Source organism: Podarcis filfolensis, assembly GCF_964270895.1.
Source record: "Podarcis filfolensis genome assembly, chromosome: W".
NCBI lineage: Eukaryota > Metazoa > Chordata > Lepidosauria > Squamata > Lacertidae > Podarcis > Podarcis filfolensis.
In genome coordinates, this window is record NC_139619.1 from 25,527,865 (window position 1) to 25,535,256 (window position 7,392).

The 7,392-nt window shown below is 35.4% G+C and overlaps 2 long non-coding RNA genes across 2 annotated transcripts; one reads left to right on the plus strand and one right to left on the minus strand.

Moving 5' to 3' along the window:
- Positions 1-1,849: 1,849 nt before the first annotated feature.
- On the minus strand, positions 1,850-6,906 carry LOC310753777. Its single transcript, XR_014543449.1, has 2 exons — positions 3,120-6,906; positions 1,850-2,031 (listed from the first exon to the last, which is right to left on the minus strand). It is a non-coding gene; the product is annotated as an uncharacterized lncRNA (long non-coding RNA).
- LOC310753776 lies at positions 3,809-6,905 on the plus strand. Its single transcript, XR_014543448.1, has 2 exons — positions 3,809-3,897; positions 5,244-6,905. It is a non-coding gene; the product is annotated as an uncharacterized lncRNA (long non-coding RNA).
- Positions 6,907-7,392: the final 486 nt, after the last annotated feature.

Sequence of the window (7,392 nt, forward strand, 5' to 3'; positions counted from 1 at the left end):
AAAGAAAGAGGGGGATTTTCCCTGTCGGATCTGAAGATATACTTTGTTTTTGTTTTTTTTTTAATATTTATTTATACAACAAGAAAAAAAACACAAAAAAACACAAATACCAAATTACACACAAATTACAAAAATAACCATAGACACATAATTTTCTTGGCAAACAATAAAACATCTATTGGTCTTAACACTAAAGACCCAACTTCCCGTCTATTCCATATTTCAAATTCATATTACTTATTGCCAATACACATTTTTTTCATAATTAAACTTATTCTCAATAATCTAATTTCTTGTATCTACCTAGCAACTATTACTGAAGTTCCTCGAATGCTGCAACAGAATTTAAACTACTATATTTATTTTTCAGATATTCTTTGAAAACCTCCCATTTAGAAACAAATTCCTGTTTTGATTTATTCTTTATTTTTTCTGATAAACCATCTAATTCTGCATATTCTGTCAGCTTTTGGATCCAATCTTGTATAGAGGGGATTTCATTACTCTTCCATTTTGCTGCGATCAAAACTCTTGCTGCCGCCGTCGCATATAAAAAGATACCCTTCCTCTTTTGTGGAATATCCAAATCTGTTATTCCCAGGAGGTAGGCCTCTGGTTTTTTATTGAAAGAGATCTTTAGCATTTTTTGCAGTTCTGCATGTATACTCTCCCAGAATACCTGTATTTTCCTACATGTCCACCACATATGGTAGACTGTTCCTGAGTCTCCGCATCTCCAACAATTACTTGACACATTTTTATACATTTTTGAAAGTTTCCATGGTGTTAGATACCATCGATGTTGCATTTTTTGAAAGTTCTCTCTAATCGTGTAACAGTTTGTGAATTTTCAATTGATCTTCCATAAATTTTCCCATTGGGCCATGGTTATTGAATGGCCAAAATCCTGGGACCACCTCACCATTGCCACTGTTACCTCCTCCTCCTTGACTGTCCAGTCAAGGAGGAGTCGGTAAGTTTTGGAAAGAGTTTTTCTTTTAGAATTTACAAGATCAGATTCGAATCGGGAAATTTCTACTGAGAACCCCTTTTGTTTGTCAGATTTAAATTTTTCAAATAACTGATGGTATTGGAAGCAGTCTGAAATGTGTTCTCTTATTTCCTCAATTTTTTTTAATTTTATTTGGTTATCTTCATTTTTTAGAAGTATTTTATATGTTGGCCAGTTTTCCTGAGTATTTTTCCGTTTTACTGCTATGGCTTCTACTGGAGAAGTCCACCACGGGACTTTAGGCTCCATCAGGTCTTTATCTTTTTCCCATACAGCAAAGAGTGACTTTCTTATTATATGGTTGGTAAAATTTTTATGAATTTTCGCTTTTCCATATATTAGGTAGGCGTGCCATCCCCAACGGTTGTCAAAACCTTCCAGGTCCAGGAGGTCCGGATCCTGCAACGTGCACCAATCTTTTAGCCAGGTGAAACAGGCTGCCTCGTAGTAAAGTTTTAGGTCAGGTAGGGAAAAGCCTCCTCTCTCTTTTATGTCTATTAAGATCAGGTGTTTAATCCTAGGTTTCTTCCCTTCCCACAGAAATTTGGAAATTTCTCTTTGCCATATCTTGAGACAACCAGTATCGGAATCATTTGAAATAAAAAGATTAATTTTGGAAGCACATTCATCTTTATAATGGAAATCCTACCCAGAAATGTTAATTTTAGTTTACTCCAGGTTACCAAGTTTTTTCTAATCTCTAGCCAAGTTTTGGTGTAATTATCCTGAAATAAGTTTATGTTCTTGGGGGTGATCCAAATACCCAAGTATTTCGCTTTTGAAGAGATTTTCTGGCCCAATATTTTTTCTAAGTCGTCCTTTTCTTCTGTGGTTACATTTTTAACGAGCATTTTTGTTTTTGTTATATTCAGCTTAAAGCCTGCCACTTCTCCAAATTCTTTAATCAGTTCCAGCACTCTTTTCAGACTTTCTTTAGGGTTTTCAGTCATAACAAGCAGATCGTCCGCGAAAGCTTTAATTTTATATGTTTTGTTTCCCAGACTGATGCCTTTAACAAGCTGACCCCTTCTTCTTCTTCTTTTTTAAATAATTTTTATTAACTGGCCAATCACATCAAATTAAATCACATCACATAATTCCAAATTACAAAGCCAAATTTTTAAATTTTGTTGGGGGAACCCATACTTCAAGATCCAAAGGGGGATTCAAATCATCTTCTTATTACTGCATTAATGTCCAAATCAGTCCCATTCCACATCATATCTTGTTCATATAATTTCTATTTTTCCTTTACGATCTCTTCTGTTAGTCTCCTTAAGCCGATAAGCAAAATAATAATCCTGTGTGGATTTCCCGTTCCTCCACTAAGTCCAGATGGTTTCCATATATCTCCTTCGTAGATAGCATCGCTCTTTCCATCATGAATTTGGCATTTGTCGCTCTTAAGTCCCACCGAGGAGTTGATCCACGATATGTAAACAACTCTATTTCTCTCTTTCTCCTCCCAGACCCAAGAGCTCCAACAATGCCTCCCAAAATGGCGACGGCATTTTTAACTGCGTCATTCCAAAACTCTTAGCTTTCCAGCTTCATCTTGAAACATTGCTTTGGTTCGAAAGTTTATCTCCACACAGCCTTAAATCCACAGCTTAAGTCCTTAGTTTCTGACTCATCAGGGGAGGGGATTCTTGTTAAATCACATAAGAAAAAGGAAGGCAGGTTTTTCCCCCCCTCCCCCCTCAGTCATTTGTCATACCGTATCTTGACGTATCTTCTCATATTTTATTCTTGTCTTGTTATCAGAGATCTCTTCTTTCAGCAGTCTTTACTCCCCTTTTTCCTTGAAGCATGTGCAATTTATCTCATCCAAATTGTTTCTTTTGAAGATGCTTGCAACTAGCAGCGCGAATCAGGGACGGCATCCAGGAGTGCCGGAATCCCACAGGAGGGCTTTGTGCCTAGTGCCCCCACCCCCACAAATTCGGGGGTGGTATAGGGCACAGCAGGCAAGGGCCGTCCCCCCCCCCAATCCTGGGGGGGTTAAGGAGGCTAATTACCCCCATCATAGCCTCCAAATTATCTCGTGTGGGTCGGAGAGATGTTATTGTCAGCCATCTTCCGATGTGCCACCTAGTGGCCCCCCAACAAGCTGATCCCTTCTTATCTGATTGTTCAAGACTTCCATCACCAAGATAAATATCAGTGGAGACAGTGGGCAGCCCTGTCTGGTTCCCTTGTTTATTTTGCACTCCTCAGTAATTCTTCCGTTGATGATCAATTTTGCATATTGTTCCGAATAGATGGCATTTATTCCTTTACAAATATTTTCTCCCAGTCCGATTTCTTCCATTAATTTTTTCATAAACTTCCAGGACACGTTATCGAAAGCTTTTTCAGCGTCTACCAACATAATAGCTGCTGGTTTATCAATTTTAATATCCAAATATTCTAATACATTAATCACACATCTAATATTGGATTGCATAAATCGTCCGGGAAGAAATCCGGTTTGATCTTTATGAATTATCTCTTTCAGCACCATTTTTAATCTATTTGCAAGAATGTCTGTGAATATCTTGTAATCGTTATTTAGCAGTGCAATGGGTCTGTAATTGGCCATGTTTGAGGCATCTGTTCCCTGTTTATGGATAAGAGTAATAAAGCTGTCCTTCCAGGTTTTCGGAAGTTTTCCATTTGCCAGAATATTTTTCATTAGGTCTTTCATGGGAAGAAATAATGCTTCTTCTAACTTTTTATAGTAATTAGCTGGAAGACCATCTGGGCCTGGTGTCTTTTCTAATTTTGATCTCTGTATAGCTTGTTGCACCTCCATAGCTGTTATTGGTGAGTTCAAGATTTCAGTTTTTTCCTTAGGTATTATTGGTAGTTTATTTTTGCCCAAATAATCAATTATTTTTTCTAGAGTCTCTGGACCTTCTTTATATAGTTTTCCGAAAAAACTAGCAAAGTTTTTACTAATTCCCTTCGGTTCTTGAATCCATTTGTCTTCAATTTTAATTTTATTGATAATTCTATCTTCCTTTTTCTTCTTTAATTGCCAGGCCAGAAGTTTACCAGGTTTATTTGCAAACTCAAAATTTCTATGTCTCAACCATTTTATCTTCCATTCTATCTCTTCATTTATTATCATGGAGAATTGCGTCTGTAAAATTTTTATACTTTGCTTAATTAGTTCATCATCTGGTTTTTGGAAAAGGATCCTTTCCTTTTTTCTAATTTCCTCCCAGATCTCCATTTTCTTCTTCTCCTTTATTTTCCTTTGGAATGCGTTTTGTTGTATAAAGAAGCCTCTTATGACGGCTTTACCCGCGTCCCAAACCGTCTCTAGATCTACTCCTTGATTTAAATTAAACTTAAAATATTCTTCTAAGATTTGCTTGGCCTTCTGTACAATTTTTTCATCGTTTAGCATACTCTCATTAAGTTGCCACCTTTTAACCTTTTCTTCTTTTCCTTTAAAGTTAACCCAGACCACGCTGTGATCAGAAATTGTCCTTGGATGGATTTCTGCTTTTGTAATATTATTTAATAAATCCTTTGTTGTCCATATCGCGTCGATTCGTCCCGCCGATTTATGTGGCTCTGACTAATGTGTAAATTCTTTCTCTGTTGGATTCTTAAACCTCCAAGCATCGAACAAATTCAGGAGTTCTATTAATTGGAAAAATGTAGTTGGGAGTTTGTTCTGCCTCTTTTCTTTCTTCTTTATTGTCCTGTCCATGTTTGGATTGACTACTCCATTAAAATCTCCTAATAATATAATTTTTCCCCCTAAATATTCTATGACTTTTTCTTCCAGGAATTGATAGAATTCGGATTTTCTTTCATTTGGTGCATAAATTCCAATAACTATCACTTTTTCATTATTGATCTTAACCTCTATAATCACTGTTCGACCTTTTTCATCATTGTAAAGCAGTTTTGGCTCCAGCTGAGGTTTTACATAAATTACCACCCCTCTCTTTTTTTCTTTACTTGATGCAATAAACTCAAGCCCCAATCTCTTATTTATTAATACTCTTTTATGTTTTTCCGCTACATGAGTTTCTTGCAGACAGATTAGATCATATTTTTGCTTAACCAGAATATGTTCCACCTTGTTCCTTTTTGATTTTTCATTTAAACCATTTACGTTCCAAGTAATAAATTTATAATCCATACTTTATTTCTTATGATACGTCAACGGGTAAAAAAAATAAAAATTACACATTCAAGGTCTCAGTATACATTTAATAAATTCCCTTCTTAGATCTGTCTCCTAACTCTCAACTGTTTGTTCAATATCCTCTGATTCTCCCAACAATTGCCTTTTTCCTCCGAGGTCTTTCCGGTACTTTCTCCAGAACTTGTCCGCATCTAATGCCGACAAGCACTTTCTACGTTTCCCTTTAAAGAAAAAAGAGATGCCTTCCGGGTACTCCCACCTATAGTCCACTGCCTTTGCCTTTAGTGCCTCGGCCAGAGGTCTATAAGCTTCTCTCTTTTTTATCAACCGATTTGGAATAATCTTGTGGACGATAATATCATTTCCTTCCGATTGAAATTTCTTCTTGTTACTAGCTTGTAAAATTCTATTTCTGAAATCCATAGAGTTAAGAGACTAAACAATCAGCCGGCCAGTTGTTTGCTTTTGCTACATTAGATTTGATTCTGAATGCTTTTTCTATTTTTTGTGCTACTTCTGCTTCTTCTAGGTCTAACCAAGCTGCTAGCTCTTTTGAGATTTTTTTCTCAATTATTTCCTCTGTGTCCTCTGTTAGTCCTCTGAATCTTAGGGTATTCTCCCTTCTCTGCATTTGCAACATCGCAATAGAGTCCAAAGTTGAATCCTGCTGTGCTTTCAGATCTGCTGTTTCTTTCCTTATCTTATCACATTCCCTTTTCAACTCTCTATTTTCATTTTGTAATTTTTTCTGAGCTTCCTCTAGGTTCTGTGTTTTACCTTTAAGGTCTAGCACTATTTTCGTCAGTTCTGAATTTTTTTGTACTAAATTGTTGACCTGAGTTGATAACTCAGCTGCTATTTTCACATTTTCATCTATTTTAACTCCCATTGAAATAAGTTTTTCTTCTGTTGCTTTTGCCTTTTCATTTACATTATTTTTTAAACCTTGGATATCTTTCTTCAAACTTAAAATTAATTTTCTCATATCTAGTGGTTGATCCATGTCAATTACAGAAGTTCTCCTGATTTGTGAGGCTGAAACTGCCGCAGAACCTGACACAGTTGTTTTTTTACCATACATCACTAAGAAATTCAATTAGCTCACTAGATAATTTGTTCTCTTTCCTTCTGTCTTACAGATTGGATATCAATTAAGTTCAATCTTTCTTAATACAATCGTGTCAATATTTCCAATGTGATAGTTAATGAATGTCAATTAAGTTCAATCTTTCTTAATACAATTACGACAATTTTACCAGTCTGATAGTAATCTCCGGCCTATGTATCCAGTAATTTTTTATATTCCCAGTTTCACTAAATATATTTTAAATTGATTATGAACAATTATCTAATTAGTTACAGCCAAGCATCAATACAGCAATATCACAAATTCATCAGATCAAATAAATATAATAAATGATTGCAATCCTTGCGTTCACTTAATCATTCATGGTAATAGATCATATATATAAATCTTTAAACAAGTTAGCGGTTCAGTTAATCAGCACCTTGCAACAAAGCTAATGACATCTGATGCTAATATCAGCTGCATTAGCTACCAATAGATAGCGAAAGGCAAAGCAAACAAAAACAGAAAAAAAACAGAAACAAAAAAAAACACAAGACAAAACCACACAAGTTGAAAACCACACAAAAACAACCAGAAAAACAACAAAAATGAAACAAACAGAGAAACAAAACGAAACAAAAACACAAAAAAAATTACAAAAGAAAGAAACAAAGAAAGGATGGGAGGGTAAGAGAAAAATAAAGCAAAAGAAGTAATAATAATAATGCAATTTATAATTTGTAAAGAAATAAAGAGGGGGAAGAAAATACGAAAAGTATATTTAAATAATAAGAAAAGAGCTGGGGAGTATTTTCAATTAATAATGTACAATGCAATAATGTTATGTGCTATTAAGTTCTCTCTAGATGTTACTTTTCCAGAGGTAACAGGAATGCTATTCCAGTAATGGGGTATAGGGTCTATAAAAATTTATGAAACCTTGTCTCTTTCAGCAGATTATGATGCAGCGTTTTGGGATCTTCACTAGTTGCAGATCTTGCAAAAATCCCTGTAATTGCTCTTATAAGTCTTATTAAAGGAACGTCTTTTTCAAAAGAGTGCAAAGTTTTCTTTCACCAGCTGATGTCGCTGTTTGAGTCACTCCCTCTCTGCGATTTTCGACCCCCTTCTCAATCTATGTCAGTCTAATACAGTTCATTTCCG